This window comes from Sminthopsis crassicaudata, chromosome 3, assembly GCF_048593235.1.
Source record: "Sminthopsis crassicaudata isolate SCR6 chromosome 3, ASM4859323v1, whole genome shotgun sequence".
Classification (NCBI taxonomy): domain Eukaryota; kingdom Metazoa; phylum Chordata; class Mammalia; order Dasyuromorphia; family Dasyuridae; genus Sminthopsis; species Sminthopsis crassicaudata.
The window spans coordinates 356001260-356022343 of NC_133619.1; the positions used below are offsets into that span (position 1 = coordinate 356001260).

The window sequence follows — 21084 nt, forward strand, 5'->3', positions numbered from 1 at the left end:
AAGGGATAATGTTGTAAAAAAAATTACCTATGCATAGGTACTGTGAAAAAAAAAGTTATAATTATAAAATTAATTTAAAAATAAATTAAATTAAATTAAAAAAAAAAAAAAGAAAGAGCTTAGATAGACAAGTGTGTCCTCTCCACCATCTTGACTCTGCTCCACTGCATATTTCTTAATGCTGAGAAGGCTAAAGATCCAAAGGAATGGGCAAACATAGGTATGAAATAAATGTATACAAAATATTTTCATTAAGAAGATGAATGACAATATGTTATGAGGAAAAAAACACAGGACTTAGTTGCCAAAGTTGGTATAAGTTTCAACTATGCTATTTATTAGCAGTGAGACAAAATGTCAGTCAATTTAAATTTTTTTTGGGTAGAAAATAAGGATAATTCAAATTCACCCAACCCAATCCAAGCCAGTGCACTGATCCTTAATTTAGCATTAACTATATGCAGGTATTTAGTAAAGCACTGGGAATACACAAATAATAATTTTAAAAGTCAGTTAAGATAATTTTGTTCATTTAAAGTGTGAAAAGGGAAAAAATGTAATCAGTACAAAACGCATGCACACACATACACACATTTATAGAGATATAGATATAGATTTAAAAAAGGAAAGAATATGAATTCCTACCATTTTTGTCTTTTATCATGTCTATTTTTGCTCTGACTTGTTTGAGATTTCTTATCTTTCCCATTCTATTATTTTCTTTTATTTCTCTGCATTACTTATTTAAGTAAACCTTTTTCTCTTTCATATTCTCTATAATTCTGTATTCACTTAGAGATATCTTTCCCATTATACTTTTCCCTTTCCTTTATTTCTTTCCTCAGCTTTTTAAAAGCCTCATCAGTCAACCATTGTTTTCCCCTCTTCTTTTTCTTTTTAAATCTTTTTAAAGCTCTTAATTTTCAAAACTTATCCACAGATAATTTTCAATATTCACCCTTGCAAAACTTTGTGTTCCACTTTTTTTCTCCCTTCCTTTCCCTACCCCCTCCCACAGACAGAAAGTAATTCAATATGTGTTAAACATGTGCAATTTTTCTCTATATATTTCCACAATTATCATGTACATAAGAAAAATCAGATCAAAAAATTTGAAAATGAAAAAGAAAACTGAATCGAAGAAAACAACAAGAAAGTGAAAATACTGTAATGTGATCCATACTTAGTTCCTACAGTCCTCTCTCTGAGTACAAATGGATCTTTCCATTCAAGACCATTGGAACTGGCCTAAATCACCTTGCTTTTGAAAATCCAACATAATTGATCAACATATAATCTTCTTGTCACTATGTACAATATTTTCTTCTTTCTACTAACTTCATTTAGCATCAGTTCTTGTAAATCTCTTCAGGCCTCTCTGAAATCATGCTGTTGATTATTTCTTATACAACAATAATAATCCATAACATTTATATACCATAACTTATCTAGCTGTTCTGCAACTGATGGACATCTATTCAGTTTCCAAGTCCTTGCCACTACAAAAAGGCTTGCTCCAAACTTTTTTGCACATTTGCAAATTTGCACATTGCTTGCTATAAACATTTTAAAAAAATTATGATCTCTTTTGGGTATAGGCCCAGTAGAGATACTGCACGATCAAAGAATATGTGTTTAATGTGAGCTTTGGGCATAATTCCATATTGTTCTCTCTAAAATGGTTGGATTAGTTCACAACTCCACCAACAATGTAGTAGTGTCCCAGTTTTCTCACATCTCATCTAGCATTCATCATTATCTTTTTCTGTCATTTTTGCCAATCTAAGATGTATGCAATGAGTCCTTTTCTTTCTATTTAGAATATTTTTTTCTTCTTGTTGCAGCCTTCTGTATAATACTGAGAATCTCTGTTCATAATTCTTCAAGCACTATATCTACCACATCTAATTCTGTATGTATATTTATTATCTCAATGTTTTATGCCTAAAGGATATTATCTTGTTCATACCTAGATGATCTGGCAGTTTTTCCTCTTTTCTTTAACTTATGTCTGGATTCTGCAATGTGAAACTCATTATCTAATTCATAGTCAGCTCTGGGTCTTTTTTTAAATGGATTATAAAGAGCTTCTCCACCTTTGGCTGCAAACATACAATCAATGGGATTTTAGAAGTGACTAGCTGGCGAGGTCCCCTTTTGGGCTATTGAAATAGAGTGGTCATAGCCAGCAAGTTATCTTGACAAAACTCTTGTTAGCTTCTGCTTATTTTTTTTTTTTTTACTTTGTTTAAACTTTTCCCTTATACCAATTACATTTGATTTCCTACTTTAGTGTTCCTATTCCTTATGATGAATGGGAGAATTTTTTTGTTGTTTATTTGTTTTTGGTGTTATTTCTAGAAGCTTTTGTAGGCTTTCATAAAACTAAGCAAGTTTGGTTTCTTCAGTGTCAGTAGTTGGCAAAAAATGTATTATTGTAATGATGAATAATTTGCTTTGGAATCAAACATCTCATTTGATCACATTATTATTATTATTATTATTATCATTATTATTATTATTATTATTATTATTATTTTTACCAGTACTTCTTTTCTCACTCTTATTTCCTATAGTGGTTATCCCTTTTCTTCTGAACTATTCATGCTCACAGTAGAATATGTAATGATCACCTAAATTAAATTAACTTATTCCTATCCATTCACTGATATTAAAGATGATAGACATTTAATATTTCCTATTTGACCACATCTAACTTATTTGATTCCAGATCTAATATTCCAGGTAACTATGCTGTACTGATCTTAACTTTCATCAACAAACACATCAGCAACTGAGCTTCCCATCAAATTTGATCTGGTCATTTCATTTGTACTGGAGCTACTTGGTGTTGTGTTTCACTTTTCCCAATAGGTTATTGGACCTTCTAAGCTGAGGGTTCATCTTTTTTTTTCATATTTTTTTAATTTTTTCACTGTCCCTAGGGTTTCATGACAAAGATAATGAAACGGTTTATTATTTTCTTCTCCATTTTATTGCCTATTGCTAGATTCTCCACTATAGTCTGTCCATCTTCATAGTTTAATTAAGATATACAACCCTCTCTTTTATGACAAAGCAGTGATAAGGAAGAAGTAAGTTCACGATAAGTGTTAGTAAATGATTTAAAAGTTAAGAATTCTGTGTAGTAAAGTTGGAAAGTAGTCATATGCTAAACTTGCAGTATAGCCTGTTTAAAAGCACAGAAGATGGAGATAAAATGTTGTTTCAAAGTAAAAAATATTCCAATTTTATTTAATATAAAATACATAAAAGCAAATAGTAGAAAAATAAATCTGCAAAAATCAGTCCAAAATTCAGTAAGTGCTTTCTTTATACTAGGCAGAGATAACAAGAAAGGCATCAAAGAAACAAAAAAGCAAAAAGCCACAAACCCTGCCTTCAAGAATGACTTTAACTGCCAAGGTAAAATAAACTTTCATTTTACCAGAATGGCAATAAGGAGCCACTTTATGTTTTCAAATAGAAAAAGAGCCTTGTCAAATTTGTGATTTAGATTTTTTTCCAAGTTGGAGGAGAATGAAGTAAAAAGACAAGACAGTCTGAAATTTTTCTCAATATTTGCCCTATGGTACATCATATTGTTGCTGTTAGAAAATGGCTTTTAAATTATATTATTTATTAATAATTTATCACTTATTTTTAGTCACAGTAGTATTAATGGTATTATCAAAAATAAAAAGAAAATGAAAATATTTAAGAAATTGAAAAAAATAATACACACTGTGATTGATAAATGTTGCAGTTGGGAAAAAATACATTTCAGTAATGTAGGCAAGTCTTGAAAATTGTCCTTTCTACGTGTTATCATCCACTTTTGAGTATTTGCATAATTATGATGATGACAAGTTCAATAATTTTAATCACATTGCATGCTATTAGTGTAGACCTTTGCATAAATAGATGCATCCTGACATCTGAGTAGCATGTTGCAGTCAAAAAAATTCATTAGGTAACAGACAATATCTGTTGATGAACCAGTTAACCTGCTCTTTGGTCAAAAAAGTGGAAAAAAAAGGAAAAAATGAGATTTTTACTTAAATCTATTCTGTCTTGTAAACACAAGTGATCCATTGTAATAATTTTCAACAACTCAGGGTCACCCAAAGAAAGCAATGAATCTCTGAAGGAGAACTTTAGTAGTTTTAAAAATTATTTTGCTTATTATTTTTTGACATTGTTTTGCTTGTTATTCTTTGAACTGGGATTTTATTCAATGTGAGGAAATCTTACTAATAAAGAATAACAAATGGAAAGCAAATTGCAATCTTTGATAGCAACTCAGAGCACTGAGAAATCAAGTGACTTAATTGATCAAAGTCATATTCCAGTATGTGTCAGAAACAGAACTCAAAACTTCACTGACTCTGAAAACATCTATCTACCTATTTATTATAGCATATTTCCTCAATTGTCTTATAAAAATAAATCGATAAATAGCTGTACATATTTCATGTATGGATTTACTTTACACACACACACACACACACACACACACACACACACACACACACACACACATATATATATATATTCCATCACAGGTTACAAAGTTTTGCTTATTTATTATGTAAATAGCATATAGGAGGTAGCAAGAAAAAGTTTTTTTTTTTAATATAAAATTTACTTTTTTTCCCTCCTTTTTTTATATTTTTAGAATAAAAAGTGAGTTATTTTGTTATATTCTATTTACATTTAGCAAAAAGAGTACTGAATTTATATTTCACAGTCTTGGCTCAAGTTTTTATTCTTTAAAATAAATTGTTCTTTAAAAATAATATCTTTTTGTTTTTATGTTACCTATGTTTGTCAATGAATATTGCCTCCTCAATTTCCCCATAGAATCATCCATTAGAGCAACACTCAAAAAGGGATTGGTGATGGACAATAATTCAGTTAAACTAACGAATACATGCTAAGTGACTGATATACAATGATCATATACTTCATCCCCAAATCTGAATATTAGAGAAAATAAATTCCCATCTCTCTTCCTTGGGAGTCACCTGAGCACTCCCAAATTTTCCTTCAAATAATTTTAAAATAATGCCTCAAAAAATCCTGGAGTGACAGAACCAATAAAAAGATGAGGTAAAACAATTTACCAGTCAAAGACAATTTAGAAAGTCAGCAAAAAAGGTTTGTTTCTCTGGGAGTGAAAGTGAAGCACAGTCCAGCATAGACCAAAACTCAAGTCAGTTGCAGACTTTGGGAATGACTGAATCAGATGTTACCAGGCCACAGACAATCAGAGGGTTGGATTATTGCTTTAGATTATATGGGATCTTTTGCTAGCACTGGATATAGTATTCTGTTTCATTGCTTACATGAGGTTCTGACTTGTAGTCCCAAAGCAGAGAGAAGCACTAACACATTATAGCTCCTGGCTGCAAGGAAAGCTTGAACCTTTGTTGCAGCTGCAGGGAAGAAAAAGTACTTGTGCCCACACTTCTGCTTAGATTATACTTATGAGAAATGAAAATTTACACATAGAGAACAACCTCTGAAACAACAGTTTGAAAAACTTGAAGATTTGGACATTGCCTTCTCCACATTGAGAGCAAAATCCAATTTTTACATCAAGTTAGAATCAATAACTAAGCTGGAAAATGAGTACACAATAAAAGGAAAACCTTACCAGAAGACAACAAAGTCAAAATAACTACAACCAGTGCCTCAAAGAAAAATGGGAATTAATCTTAACCTGGAATATAATTCATAGAATATCTAAAATGTTTTAAAAATCAAATGAGAACTCTAGAGAAAAAATAGGAAAAGAAATGATAGAAATATGATAAAATCATAGAAAAAAAGAATAGTGACGCAAAGGAGGGAAAACATTTCCTAAAAAGAAATGCTTAAAAGTAGAAATTGATCAAATGGAAAAAGGAATTATAAAACTGACTGAAGAAAATAATTCCTTAAAACTTAGGAAAGGTCAAGTGATAGCTAGTAACTCCATGAGATATGAAAAAATAATAACTCAAAATCAAAAGAATGAAAAAAATAGAAGAAAATGTGAAATAGCTCATTGGAAAATAACTGACCTAGGAAATCTAGAGCAACTTTCTCTGATAAAGACCTGTTGAGACCCTTGATATCTTAGAATCCACCAGAGTCAGGATAAGCAAGTTTTTATTCTTGGTCTTTTGGGGTTGCTTTTAGGGGATTAGATATAGGAATCTCTAAACCTCCTTCCTCTCTCTCTACTGCCAAAGAATGAATCCTCCTCCTCCTACTCTACACACTGATCTCTCCTCTCTTCTCTCACCACACCCATAGATCAAACCAGCATAGAGTTGAGTAGGGTCATCCTCCAAACATGTTAATAGAGAATTGTCCAATTGGTAATTAGCCCTAAGTGCTGGATTGCCTTGCATCTAGGTCAAGTACATCCACTCAGTTCTAGCCCTTTACATCTCCCACTTTCTTTTGTTTTAGAACACAGGTGGTCATGGCATCCCTGACTTCTCAGGGAGGTGAGAACCCCAAAAAGGAGATGTTCACATCCTCCCTGACTTATCAAGAACGGAGGTGAAAATACCAAAAAGGAGGTGATCATGTCCCCCTCCCCCCCCCCCGACTTCTCAGGAAGGGAGATGAAAGCACAAAAAAGGAGATAATCACGCCCTCCTTGACATTTCAGGAAGGGAGATGAAAAGCACCAAAGGGAAGTGGAGATTGCCAGTGGGTTTCTGGGCTGAAAGATCTTATTAGAGACAGGTATGCACAAACCCATCAGCATGGGAGGTATTACACAAGCACATAGCAATAATGCACAGGCTATTAGTGATGACTCTCCCCACAGTCAGTGCAGGCTCAATGTGGTGTAACAAACATGAATTGTACATGCAAGTAGTGATGTAACAAGCAATATAAATCAACATGGTCTTGTAAAAGATTGCCAGAAGTCTTAGAAGGAGGGTAAACATCAGTCACAATAAGCCTTCTTCAGCAACCAAGAGATAGTCCAAAACCCATCTATTGTCCATTGCTTCACATGTCAGGGAATCCAATGCTCCCCGCAAGTTTAAGAAGTCCTGCGACAGTCTTTTTATATGTTAGGGAATCCAATGATTTCTACAGGTTTTGAAATCCTGAAAAAGTTTTATGTCTCAGAGACTCCAATGATTCCTGAGGGTTTTCAAATCCTTCAATAGTCTTATCATGTCTTAGAGAATCCAATGATTCCTGAGGGTTTTCAAGTCCAACAATTTTTGATGTCCATGAGTCAAATGCCATAACTGCCATGCTCTTTCAGTGGTGGGCACAGTCAGTAACAGAACCGCTCGATGTTGCTTGGGTCTTCTCCTGTGTTTCAAGGGTCTGCTCTGTCTCTCTCTAATGAACAAGGCAAATACAGCTTGTTGGCACCCATCTGATTCCTTCTCCATCCATAGAGATACAAGCAAACCTTCTCCCCAAAGCAGTTAATCTATTTGGTCCCTTCTATTCACCACTTTCTGGGTCTCTCTATGTGACCTGGAGATTATCTAAGGACAGTGGAGCTGCTCACACTGGACACTGCCTTTCTGGTGGGCTATAAAACCTGTCTGCCGGAGCCAGTGCATCTTTGTCAAAAATTAAAAATAATGGTATAGAGAACTAAATTTAGAAGTTCTCTAGGATTACCCATGACTCCCCCTTTCTTTTGTTTTTGGAGGAGTGTCTTAATATCTCTGTTTTTTCTCTCTACTATTGCCTGACCTTGAGGATTAAAAGGTATGCCAGTGATATGTAAAATCGCATACTGTGCACAAAAGTGTGCAAAATGTTTAGAAGTATATACAGGTCCATTGTCTGTTTTTATTGCTTGTGGCACACCCATAATTGCAAAGGCTTGTATAAGGAATTCAGTGACTACATAGGCTGTCTCTTTTGCTGCTGGTATTGCAAAAGTGAATCCTGAAAATGTGTCTACCACAACGTGGCTAAAAGATAGACGACCAAAAGATTTATAATGGGTCACATCCATTTGCCAAATTTCATTAGGTCTCAAACGATGAGAGTTCTTCCCTGGAGGGAGTGTAGGAACATGGAAAGGAAGCCAAGCTGTACAGGTTTTTACTATGCTCCTAGCTTCTTCTCTTGTTATTCCAAATTGTAAACATAAAGCTCGAGCAGTCTGATGATATTTAGAATGAGATTCTTGGGCTTCTTGAAATAAAAGAGTATTGTCTAACATGGTTAGAAGGCTATCTGCCTTTGAATTACCATCAAAAATAGGACTTGGAACTCCACTATGAGAGTGGAAATGCAAGATATAAATCTTACCTGGATACTTTCTCACTTGCTCTTGAAGTACCTTAAAGAGCTGATATATATTGGAGGCTACAAATTTTATTTAGGCTATGGCAATTCTTTGTACTACACCTACTGAATAGGCTGAATCAGATATTATATTTATATCTCCCAGATAATAAGTAAGAGCTAGAATGATTGCATACAATTCATTCTGCTGAGTGGAGTGAAAAGGACTTCTGACTACTCTCTTTATAGTTAAGTCATGAAAGTATACAGCACAAATATTATGTTTGGATGCATCTGTAAAGATAGTTGGGAACTTTAGAAACCTTTTCTTCAAGAATCCATTGCCAATTATGTAACAGTCTGATTATCTTTAAAGGAGACCTGTGTGTAAAATTTGGAGCCATGGCTAATAAAATTTGCCACTCTGGGATGGTTTCACAGCACACATTAACTTGTGCATTAGTATAAAAGGTATATATCTTGTCAGGTCTTATCCCAGCTCGCTTAATGGCCTTTAATAAAATTCTAGACACAAGCACTAGGTAAGTAGGAAGGCTTTGTTCTGGTTGTGCTGGGAAGTTCACCCACTCAATCACACTGACTCCTTAATGAAGGACTGCTGTGGGTGCCTCTTTCGTAGCAAAAATTGATATTTCCAAGGGTTTTTGAGTGACTCTTTCAACCACATTGGATAAAGCCCGTTCAACTTGTCTCGAAGCCTCTTGAGCTTCTTTTGTAAGCTGGTGTGGTGAATTTAAAGCACTGTCTCTCCTTAAAATGTCATATAATGGTTGCGATTGACAGGTAGTCAATAACAGGATGCATACATTGGATATCTCCTATCAATTTCTAGAAATCATTTAAGGTGTTTAGCTTCTCTGTTCTTAAGGAAAATTTTTGTACTGTGAGCACCTTAGGGTATACTTCATGAAAAGGAGCATGTCTTTGAATTTCTGGACCTATGTGCAATTTATAATTCCTTAATGTTTCTATGTTTTTTTTTTTTTTTGACATGCTTCTAACATTTGTTCCTCAGGTGAACATCCCAATATATCATCCATGTAATGTAATAACATTACTTTTGAAAATGCTTTTCTTACTGGAGTAAGAGCAGCAGCAACATCCTTTTGACACATAGTAGGGCTGTTTTGCATTCCCTGTGGCAAAAGTGTTCATTCGTATCTTTTATAAGGCTCAGCTAAGATAATGCTGGGCACTGAAAAGGCAAATCTTTTCATATCTTCCCTATCTAGAGGGATAGAATAGAAACAATCCTTAATGTCTATAACCCAAAGAGGCCATTCTCTTGGCAACTGAGTAGGAGATGGGAATCCAGGTTGAAGAGTTCCCATAGTTTCAATCTGTTCATTTACCTTTCTTAAGTCAGTCAACATCTTCCATTTTCCAGATTTCTTTTTTTTTTTTTTTTTTTTTTTTTTTTTTTTTTTTACCACAAATACTGGGGAATTCCAAGGACTTAAAGAAGATTTTAAGTGTCTTTGGTCAAGTTGCTCCTGTATTATGTCTAGTAAGGCCTGAATTTTATTGCTACCTAAGGGCCACTGTTCTATCCACACTGGTGTATCAGTTTTCCATTAGATAGGAATAGGTAAAAGTGGTGGCAGGCCTTCAACAGCAGCCCTGCTTAAAAAACCGAAGTACTCATTTTTAACCCTATTTGTTGTAAAATGTCTCTTCCCCACAGATTGATGGGGATTTTTTTCAAGTATAAAAGGAGTAAAAATTCCTCTTTCACCTTCAAATATCCATCTTAAAGGGGTAGCACTGACTTCAGCTGCTATTTATCCTCCTATGCTAGACATGTAGGTGTCTGCCTTAATCTTTGGACAGTGACTGTGCCAGTTGGCACCTCTAATGACTGTGCCATCTGCACCTGTGTCTACCAGTCCTTCTAATGGTATGCCATTTAAATAGATGGTGAGCATAGGTCGATCAGCTGTCACAGCTGCTGTCCAGTATATTCCTGGGTTTTGCTACTTGGAGTCAGAATGTGGGTGACTATCAACAGGTTGCTTATTAGGAGTCTGTATCAATAAACCCGATGCTACTACTTCCCTGGGTTGATAAGACTCATATTGTCTACCTGTGTTAGTGACTGGCGTATTTTCTACACATTCCCCAGTTTCCCACATCAGTGTATGAATGAACACTGTTTTGTAAGTATTCTCAAGAGGTGAAATTGTGAAGCCTACTGTGCTTGGAGGCAGGGGATCCATAGGCTGGAGAGGAACAAATCTCACCTCTCCAGGGGGTATCTCAGTTGTCTCAGCTGCATACAACTATATCCTCCCTAATTGTAATCTCTTCCTCCCATCCAGTTGCTTCCTGGCTGACTGATTGTGTAATCCCTTTCTCCCATCAGATGGCTTCCTGGCTGATTGGTCATGTCTGGGTATTGGACTTGGAGGCACTCTCCGGGTGTGGCATCACCTGACATCATCCCCCAAGTGTTTTATCCCTGGGGCCTTGGAGCTGAGCCTCTCATCCCGTTTCCCTGAATCAGTCTACACTCTGATGCCAAATGGAACACTCAGTTGCATTTTGGACATGGGGTATTGGGTCTTGTTCTCCCACCCTGTTTTCTCACTATGCCAACATTGAACTTTCAGACGGCCTACTTTACCGCATTGAAAGCATTGATGAGTCTCTCTGGAAGTCCCTTGCCAAAAGGGACCCTGTCTTCCCATGTTGGGATCTTGGGAAGTCTGCACTATAGCCTGGCTATAAAAGGTATTTGTGCCCTCTGTAGCACAGTGTCTCATGATCTCCTCTAAAGGGACATCCTTGTGTAGTACTAGTATAATCCTTCTAAAAACCTCATTAGCATTTGCTTTAGCAAGTTGCCTTACCAAAGTGTCTGTTACTGTATTTTCACCATTAGTCCATATGACAGCTGTCTGCAAACATCCCACAAAATCAGCAAAGGGTTCATTTGATCCTTGTACAATTTTTGTGATGGTCTTGCCCTTGTTTTTATTGGGGAGGGAAGCCCATGCTTTGATAGCAGCAGCAGCAATTTGCTCATATGCTGCTATGGAGTAATTCATTTGTACTGAAATTTCTGCATAAGAACCTACACCTGTTAGTTGGTCACAGGTGATTGAAGTATTAACTCCACTTTGACTATTTTATTGGGCTTGTATCCTACAGAGTTTACTATATTCAGAAAGCCACAACAAGTTTTGTCCAGGTTCTAAGCATACACTTACTATGGATTTCCAGTCACTAGGGGTCAAGACTTCATAAGCCAAGTTATGTAATAACATTTTAACATAAGCTGATGTAGCCCCATAAAGAGTGCAAGCCTTTTTTCAGGTCTTTGAAGATATCTATATCAAAAGGAGCATATTTTTTACTTTCTTGACCTGAAGAGTTAAACTGTTGAATCACGGGAAAAATTTGAATTCTCAAATTTGCAATCTAGTTATAGGAGGTGATGATTGCTGGGGAGGAGGTTCTGTGATATCACTGCCCCTCCTACTACTCCTCCTCCTTCCATCCCTGAAGGTGGAGTTGATGGGGCATGTCAATAATCTGCTCCCTAGGAGGGGTTGAAGCTTCTTCAAGCGAGCCAGAATCACCAAGCCCTTGAATCTCATTTAAGTCCCGTTGCCCTCAGCAAGGTTTTAGACTGTTTATTGTCTTCCTTCTTTCCCTCACACTTCCTCATCTGGACATTTCTAAAACTTTTCCTTTTGCTACAATTTGCAAGATTGTTTAAGGCTAATTGAATTATTCTATATATATAAAATACCTCTGTGGAAATTGAACAAGGACCTGTATTATTGTAGAATTCTTTAAGTTGTTCTCCAACAAGTTTCCAATTATCTATACTTATTTCTTCTTCCTCTAAGAACCAAGGGGACGTGCATTTTAATGTACCCAAGAGTCTAGCAATCTGTTCCCAGGTTATAATTAAACTTTGCTCCTCAATTAACTTAAGCATGCTTTCTATAGAGCCACTTTAGGGTGGGGGTGGGGGTGGGGGTGGGGCTGGGCCTGGGGCTGCAGACAGTGGGGAGAATCTTTTCCTAACATCTGCACCATTTCAGCTATAAAAGGTTTAGCCCTTAACAAAGTAAGTTCCTTGTTTGTCTATTAAAATACTCAACTAATTTCCTGGTCACTGGAGAACTTCAGTGCAAGTAGGGTGCTTGGGCCCACACATTGGATGACAAATGTTGAGACCCTGGATATCTTAGAATCAGCCAGAGTCAGGATAAGCAAAAGTCTTTATACTTGGTCTTTTTGGGTCACTCTCAGGGGATTAGATAGAGGAATCTCTAGACCTTCTTCCTCTCTCTCTACTGCCAAAGAATGAGTCCTCCTCCTCCTACTCCACCCATTGATCTCTCCTCCCTTCTCTCACCATACCCACAGATCTCCACAGCATGGAGTTGAGTAGGGTCATCCTCCAAACATGTTAATAGAGAATTGTCCAATTGGCAATTAGTTCTAACTGCTGGATTACCTTGCATCTAGGTCAAGTACATCTGCTCAGTTCTAGCCCTTTACAAAGACCTTATTTCAAAATTGTATAAGAATATATGCCATACCCCAATTGATAAATGGTCAAATGACATAACCTAAGCAGTTTTCAGATGACAAAATCTGGACTATAGTCAAATGAAAAAAATGTTCTGAAGTACTATTAATTTGAGTGATGAAAATTAAGACAATTAGAAAGTACCACTTAACAATTATCAGATTTACTAATATGACAAAAAAAGGAAAATCTTAGAAACAATGTTGGAACAATATGGTGAGGATGTGAGAAAATTGGGAAACTAAAGCACTAAGGGTAGAGTGAGTTGGGAACTATTACACCATTCTGGAGAACAATCTGGAACTATTTTCAAAGGGCAATCAAAATGTGCATACCACTAGACCTAGTCATAATACTACTAGCTTTGTATGCTAAGAAATCTCAAAAAAGGGAAAAAAAAAGGTTATGTTTACAAAAAATATTTAAGGCACCTTTTTTTTTTGAGATAGCAAAAAATTAAAAATTAGTGAGATGCCCATAAATTGAAGAAAGGCTGAACAGTTCATGGCATATGATTCTGATAGAATAATATGGAAATATAAGAAATGACAATTAGGATGATTTCTGCAAAACTTGACAAGATTTACATGATTGCATGAACTAATACAAAGTGAAATGATCAGAGCCAGGAGAATTGTACCTAGTTACATCAATATTATATGATAAGCTGTGAATTACTTAGTTATTCTGACCAATACAGTATCCTAAAATAATTTTGAAGCACCTGCTATTAAAAATGCTATCATTATCCAGAGAAAGAACTGAGTCTGAATGCATATTGAAGTATATTTTTACAAAAAAATATTTTCCTTTTTTGACCTCTTTGCTTTTATAATATAAATAATATGGACATATTTTGCATGACTGTACATGTAAAACCTGTATCAAAGTGCTTGACTACTTAATGAGAAAGAAGGAAGGGGAGGAAAGAGGGAGAGAATTTGGAACTCAAGTTTAAAAAAATAATAATATTAAAAATTTTTACGTGTAGAAAAAGGAACCAAAAAAGTAATTAAAGGAATTAGAATAGTCTATGTGGAGATAAAATGATCATTCTTTTCAGATTATAAGATGACAGACTTAGAAGGATATTAGAAAATCATTCAAAAACCTACATGAAACAATTAACATCTTTAGCAAAGTCGTAGGATATAAAATTAACCTACAGAAATCGTCACTATTTCTATATATTACTGAAAAAGCCCAGCAGCAAGAAATAGAAAAATTCCATTTAAAATAACTATAGACAAAATAAAATATTTGGATGTCTACCTGCCAAGATAAATCCAAGAAATATATGAACACAATTACAAAACACTTTCCACACAAATAAAGTCATGTAAAGCCATGTAAAGGGAGAAATATACTTAAGGCTCAGTATGATTGATTTAGTGCTACAGCAATATATTAACTCAGTGGAATTGATAAGACAATGGCTATCTAGTTTTACATATGCTTAGTACTTGATATAGTTCTACAAGATTGACACCTATTCTACAAGATTGACATCTACATGATGTGATTATAATAGAGTATATGACAGCCAACAAGGACTGAGCAAGAGACATTCCATCTCCCCCCATCTTGGTGGCTGACCTGTCCTTCGTTTCTCCCCTGAAACCAAGTCCCTGAAGGCCTTCCAGAAACCTAGCCAGGCCCCAGGTGAAGGAGACAGACTGTGAAGGAGATAATAAAGAATTTGGATTTTCTCTGGTCTATTCTCATGATGATAACTCTGCTGAAAAGAAGGCTGGTCCCAAGACCTCCAGAAAGCTAATAAGAACATTACAAAGTGATATCTAAACAATTGGGAAAAAAATACCAATTACTCATCGATAGGATGAGTGAATATAATAAAAATGATAATTATACCTAATGTGACCAATTGATCAATGTCATATCAATCTAACTGCCACAAATTATTTCATAGAGCTAGAAAAAAAGAATAACAAAATTCACGTGGAAGAACAAAAGGGCATGAATTAATGAAAAAAAAAAAAGACATAGTATGGTAGCCTAACAATACTAAACCTAAAGAAACTATATCAGAAAGCATCATCAATGCAATCATTTTGTACTGTCTAAAAATAGAGTGCTGTATCAGGGGAATAGCTTAAACTACACATGACACAATAATCAATGACTATGATAATCTGCTATTTGATAAACCCCCAAATGCAAACTTCTGGGATAAGAATTCACTATTTCACAACATTTGCTGAGAAAACTGGAAATAATATGTCAGAAACTTGCCATAGACCTACATCTCCCACCTCATAGCAAAATAAGGTACAAAATGGGTCTACAACAACTGCTTCACTTGCCTTTATGGCCCTTGAAACAAATTTTGTTCTTATCTGACCATTTCACCAGGATAAGTCTTTAGAGGGATAGAAGCCCCCCAAATCACCATAGGGCTTAATACCCTGTGTTTATCCTTAACCAGGTTTAACACATCTACCAAAAAAATTTACTGGGTTGTAGCTGCTAGGCATGCTATAGCTTCTTGAAACCACAGGTGAGAATTAGATAGATCAAGTGTATATCAAAAGGTAGAAAGCAGTCTTATAAAAGGCTCTGCAATCTTCACAGTAGAGGTAATAATCTTCTGTAAACACACCCTGCATTCTGAAATCAGAGGAAGGAATTGCTTGAAGCCCAATTTCTACCAAATTTCCAGTTTTCCCAATGTTTTGTTTTTAACACATAAGCATTTATTTCTTAAATAATTTATATTTTCTACTTTATCAAATACTGAGTTGTTAAATTCCATTTTTCTTATTCCTCTCAACTATTTTCTTCTTGTGATTTACTTCCCTTTTTAAAATCAATAGTAGTAGATCTGATGAATACTAATTTATATTTCATTCTTTTCATCTTTTTGCTTATATTCTAGGTTTTCTGTTTTATTTCAGTTAAATAGTTATGATTTTATTCAATTCTAAAAAGTATTTCTTTTGAAGATTTTATTTTCACAGCATAAAAATGTAAATTAACTTTGGTAGTTTTGTCATTGTTACAGATAAAAATGCTGTTTATCTTTGACAAAGCCTAGTCATTAGCATTAAATATTACTCAAACTTTTTAAGTTCTTTATTTCAAGAAGTATTTTATAATTTAATCTTCATTAGTGTTTTACTAGATGGGTCCTCAGGAACCATGCATTTTATAGTAATTTTTTGTCCTGAGGCAATTGGGGTTAAGTGACTTGCCAGGAAGTATTACATATCTAAGGCTGGATTTGAACTCAGGTCCTTCTGACTTCAGGGCCAGTGCTCTATTTTATAGTAATTTTAAATTAAGTTTCCCCTTCTATTATTGCCTCTTGATTTTTTTTATGCTACAAAAATGTTGATTTTTTTTAAAGATATATTTTGTAGTCTATGAATTTAATGAAGTTATTGTCTCAATTAGTTTCTTTGTTGACTTTCCAGAGTTTCCATCCTATACTAAAGCATGATGTAATGAGAAAATAACAATGGTTTTACTGCCTTTGATCATATAGATCAAATATGTTTTTATGGATTTATTTTAGCCTGCATAATACTTTACTTTCATCTCAGAAATTTTGTGATGTTTAATTATTAGGAATTTATTTCATGTGATTATTGATAATCTCTATAATTTGTTCTTTGGCCCATTTTTTATTTAGAATTTTATTTTTAAGTCTCCATTTGGAGATAGGGTTCTCATTTATAGACTGTAAATTTAATATTATTTGTGCATGTTAAGATGTGTTTATTGTTTCTGCTTTTTGAAAAAAAAAGTACTTTCAAATTTTCTGTCCTAATAAACAGTCAATTTAAGTTAATGTAAAACTGAGAAATGCATGAATCCTTTTCCAGTGTCATTTACAAGATGCCATGAATATTTTTTTAGCTCTGTTTTCACCAGAAATTTTTCTTTCATTTCTACATCTTTTATCTTTCTGTTGGGATTGTACAAAATTGAGCTATTAATATCTCTTGCAATATTGTAGTACTGTCTGTGTCCTCTAATAATTCAGTTAATTTTTAATTCATCAATTTACATGATAAGGAATTTTAAAGAATATAATTTTATATTAATAGTGGTTCATTGTGGTTCCGTTCAGCATGAGACTTTCATTGGAGAAATATTTTTTGAAATTATTCTTTCCATTTAAATGTTTGCATGATAAGTATATGTTTAATGTTAAGCAAAGATCCATTTATTTTTAAGATTTATATCTTTTAAAATTTGATTTAATGGCAGATTTGGTACAATTTTTCTTTACATATTGATATAATAATTTTTTAAGTTTATATTCTTAACATGGTATATTATAATTATAGTCTCCCTTATATTCTAAACTTGTCATGTTGTATTATCTTTCTAATTTCTTAATTTACCTTACTAAGTAATTTTAGTAAAATTCATTGATATTTATTAGAGATATTGATGTGTCATAATCTTTTGCTGATTTTTCTCTTCTTCATGTGTTATCAAGACAAAGTTTGTGTCATGGAAGAGATTAGAAGAATAACTATTTTAATGCAATATTTTATGCAACATTGGGATTCATTTTTCTAAGAGTATTTGATATGATACACTTGCATATTCATTTTCTTCTATATATTTCTTTCTAATTGAGAGTCCATATGACTTGTTCTGTTTCACATATATGCATGTAAAAAGCACACATATATATGAATACACATATATAATTTATTTTGTTAGTTTTGTTATTTTTGTCAGTATTCATTTCTTTTGTGGATTTTTAGAAATACTTTGTAAAAGTATTTTTAATGATTATTTTATTGGTTCCTGAATAATTTTAATTCTTTATTATTTATTTTGTCTAAAATGTTGGCTTTCCTTTCTTTTATAGAAGACATGTATAGACATGTTTAATAATTTCTGCTTTTATGTCCCAATTTTATTTATCAATGCAATAATATGCTATCATTTAAATTTAATAATTTCTTTGTTAATTTTCAGAATTTATAAATTTCAGAATTTACAAATACATTTTACTTGTTCAAGTTAATTTTTAATTGTCTTCCTATTTCATTGATTTGTCCTTCATAAATTTTCCTAATTTTTTATTATAACTGTGTAAAATGAGCATTAATTGTTCTTTAAAAGTCTAGAATTTTCCTATAAATAGCTTTTTATATTTAATAAATTACTTTTCTGAAATTTGATTATATGAGAAATAAATTTGATGCTATTTAAATTTTTAATTAATCTAACAGTTTAGTATGTTTTGATAATTTTAATTTATCTCTTCCCTTGTATGTTTCCAATTTGATTTTTTTATTAACTGAATTTTGCTTTATTTTCTTTGTAATCAGATTGGCTAAAATGTTAACATTTCTTCTCATAAAGAAATGTAAACATGCTTTTATACTTTTTTGTGTTTCATTATTTTGATAATTGCCTTTTATTTTCAAAATACACGCATAATATTTTTTATTTCATCTTTGTAAAACCTTATGTTCCAATTTTTTCTCCCTTTCCCCCACTCTCCTCCTTGACACAGCAAGTAATCCAGTATAGTAAACATACTTCTACATTTATCATGCTGCCCAAAAATATTAGATAAAAATGGGGGGAAATGAGAAAGACAAAAAAGCAAGACAATAACAAGAAAAGTGAAAATACTTTATTGTGATCCACATTCAGTCCCCATAGTGTTATTTCTATATGCCAATGGCTCTCTCAATCACAAATTTACTGGAATTTGATTGAATCACCTTATTGTTAAAAAGAGCCACATCCATCAAAATTGATCTGTTGTTGCTGTGTACAGTATCTGAGACTTTCCAGGCCTTTTTTTGAAGTTATCCTGCTGATCATTTTTATTGAACAATAATATTCCATTACATTCATATAGCATAACTTAATCAGCCATTCCTCACTTGATGGTCATCCACTCAGTTTCCAGAAAAGAAAAACAAAACCAAAAAAAAAAAAATAGATTTGTTTGATGGTTCTATATACTTTCCTTCAAAAATTCCTCCATAATTTATAGATTTCCTCCTTTCCATTTATTTTAGTTATTTTTGGATCACAGTTATTGCTGTTTTTTGTTTTGTTTTGTTTTTAATTGACATTGGGGCAGCTAGGTGGCTCAATGGATGGAGCACCAGACCTGAATCAGGAGTACCTGAATTCAAATCTGGCTTCAAACACTTAACTTTCCTTGCTGTGACCCTGGGCAAGTCACTTAACCCCAATTGCCTTAGCAAAAAAAAGAAAAAAAAAAGAAAAAAAATTGACATTGAGCTCATCAGTTCTCTTTATTTCTGTATTATTATATATTTTTATTATGTGTATATACACACACACATATATATATAGTGACAATATTTTATATATGTACATAAACAATACAAAAATATCTATACATAGCTATACTTATTTATGTAATATCTATAGCTATCTATTTGTATAATTTTTTATTTCACCTGTTCTTTGGGATTTATATTTAATTTCCCCCAATTCTCTTTGAAATCATTACTTTACCCATATAATCATGTTTCTTTAAACTTTAGTCATTTAAACTATTTAGATGATTATTTATTCACAAAAAGTCTCTTCATATTTATGGCAGTTATTTATTTATGTTTTTAATAATTGGGAGATTTTTCTTTATTTATCTTCCTTTCCTCTACTTATTCTTCCCTCTTTTTACCCTTCTTTTTTGCACCATCAAGTAAACAAATACTTAGTTCTTAACCTCCTTTCTCTTATTCTCCTCTACTTTTATATTTATTTTTTCCCTTTATGAACAGTGCCCTTCTTTATTCAAAATTTCTCTCCGTGTTCCTCATGACGTTGAGTTTTATGTAATGTCAGTTTTTTAGCTACTTCTTTTAATTAATTTCTCTTCCTCTTTTTGTCTTATTTCATCATCTATTTTTTCTCTTGTTGCCCATTCATGCAAATTAATTTTTCTAATGTGCATATTTCTTTATTAACATACTTACCTTCTATGGCAGTCCTGGAGAAGAGTGGGGAATGCGGCAGCCGGGGCAGCGGCCTCCCGTGTCCCCCACTCAGGAGGTATGACACCCAGGACCCGCCAGGATGGGCGGGATTCGAGGCTGGCAGTAAGAATGGCTCCCCAATAGCCCATGCCCACTGGCCAGAACCTTGATCAGGCAGCTGAAGCCAACCCTACTTTGGACAAGGATAGATGCCCCTACAAGTGAAATGGCTTTTCCCCTCAATGGCTTCTCTATCATGGACTCTGACCAACAGTATGGTCATGGGTCTAGTGGGTACCTACAGCTGCTTCTGGACCAAGTACATGAACCATCTTAATGAGCACAACACGGAGGTGCTGATGAACTAATAGAGAATCGAGATCCTGGCACATTGCTAATTACTGTCTTCAATCACCAATCCTGTATGGATGACCCACACCTCTGGGGGATCCAAAAACTCCTCCACATCTGGAACCTGAAGCTGATGAAGTGGATCCCAGTGGCTGCCGATATGTTCCAAGGAACTGCATTCTCATTTCTTCAGCTTGGAAAAGTGTCCCTGTGTGCAGAGGGGATGGCATCTACCAGAAAGAGATAGGCTTTACCTGGAGAAACTCAAAAAGGAGGACTGGATCTACATCTTTCCTGAAGGAAAAGTGAACATGAGCCAGGAGTTTCTTAGCTTTAAGTGGGGAATAGGGCACCTGGTTGCTTAGTGTCACCTCAACCCCATTATCCTTCCACTCTGGCATATTGGAATGAGTGATGTGCTTCCCAAAGCTCTGCCCTATTTTCCCCGATTTGGCCAGAACATCACAGTGCTCCTTGGTAAGCCATTCAGTGCCATGGCTGTTCTTGAATGTCTCTGATCTGAGAATAAGCCAGCAGTGGAAATGCGCAAAGCTCTGTCGGATTTATACAGGATGCGTTTCAGAGACTCAAAACACAGGCAGAATCACTGCACAGCCACTTCCCACTGGCGAAGTAGCTCAGAGATTCCGTGCTCCTGCCTCAAGGGTTGAGAGTGTGCCCTAGTCCCACTCTCCCAGTGGCAGCTCAGGGCAGCTAGCACCTTGGGTTAAGAGGTGAACCAAGCACAGGGAGCCAAGAATAAGTTGCTTCCCTTCCATACACCCAGTGTCTCACCCTGACCAGTGCATGGGAGGATACGTGTTGAGCTGGGAAGCTAATAAGTCAGGTAAAGACTTTGTTTTATCCACAAATTTCACCTTGGATCTTCCTTTTCAGAGTTCCCTGATGGGATGTCCATCCCTTCTGTTTTCCCTGTTAGAG

General features: G+C 34.4%; 1 pseudogene; it reads left to right on the forward strand.

The window, feature by feature from the left end:
• Positions 1–20000: 20000 nt before the first annotated feature.
• On the forward strand, positions 20001–20779 carry LOC141559558 (tafazzin-like; annotated as a pseudogene).
• The last annotated feature ends 305 nt before the right edge of the window (positions 20780–21084 follow it).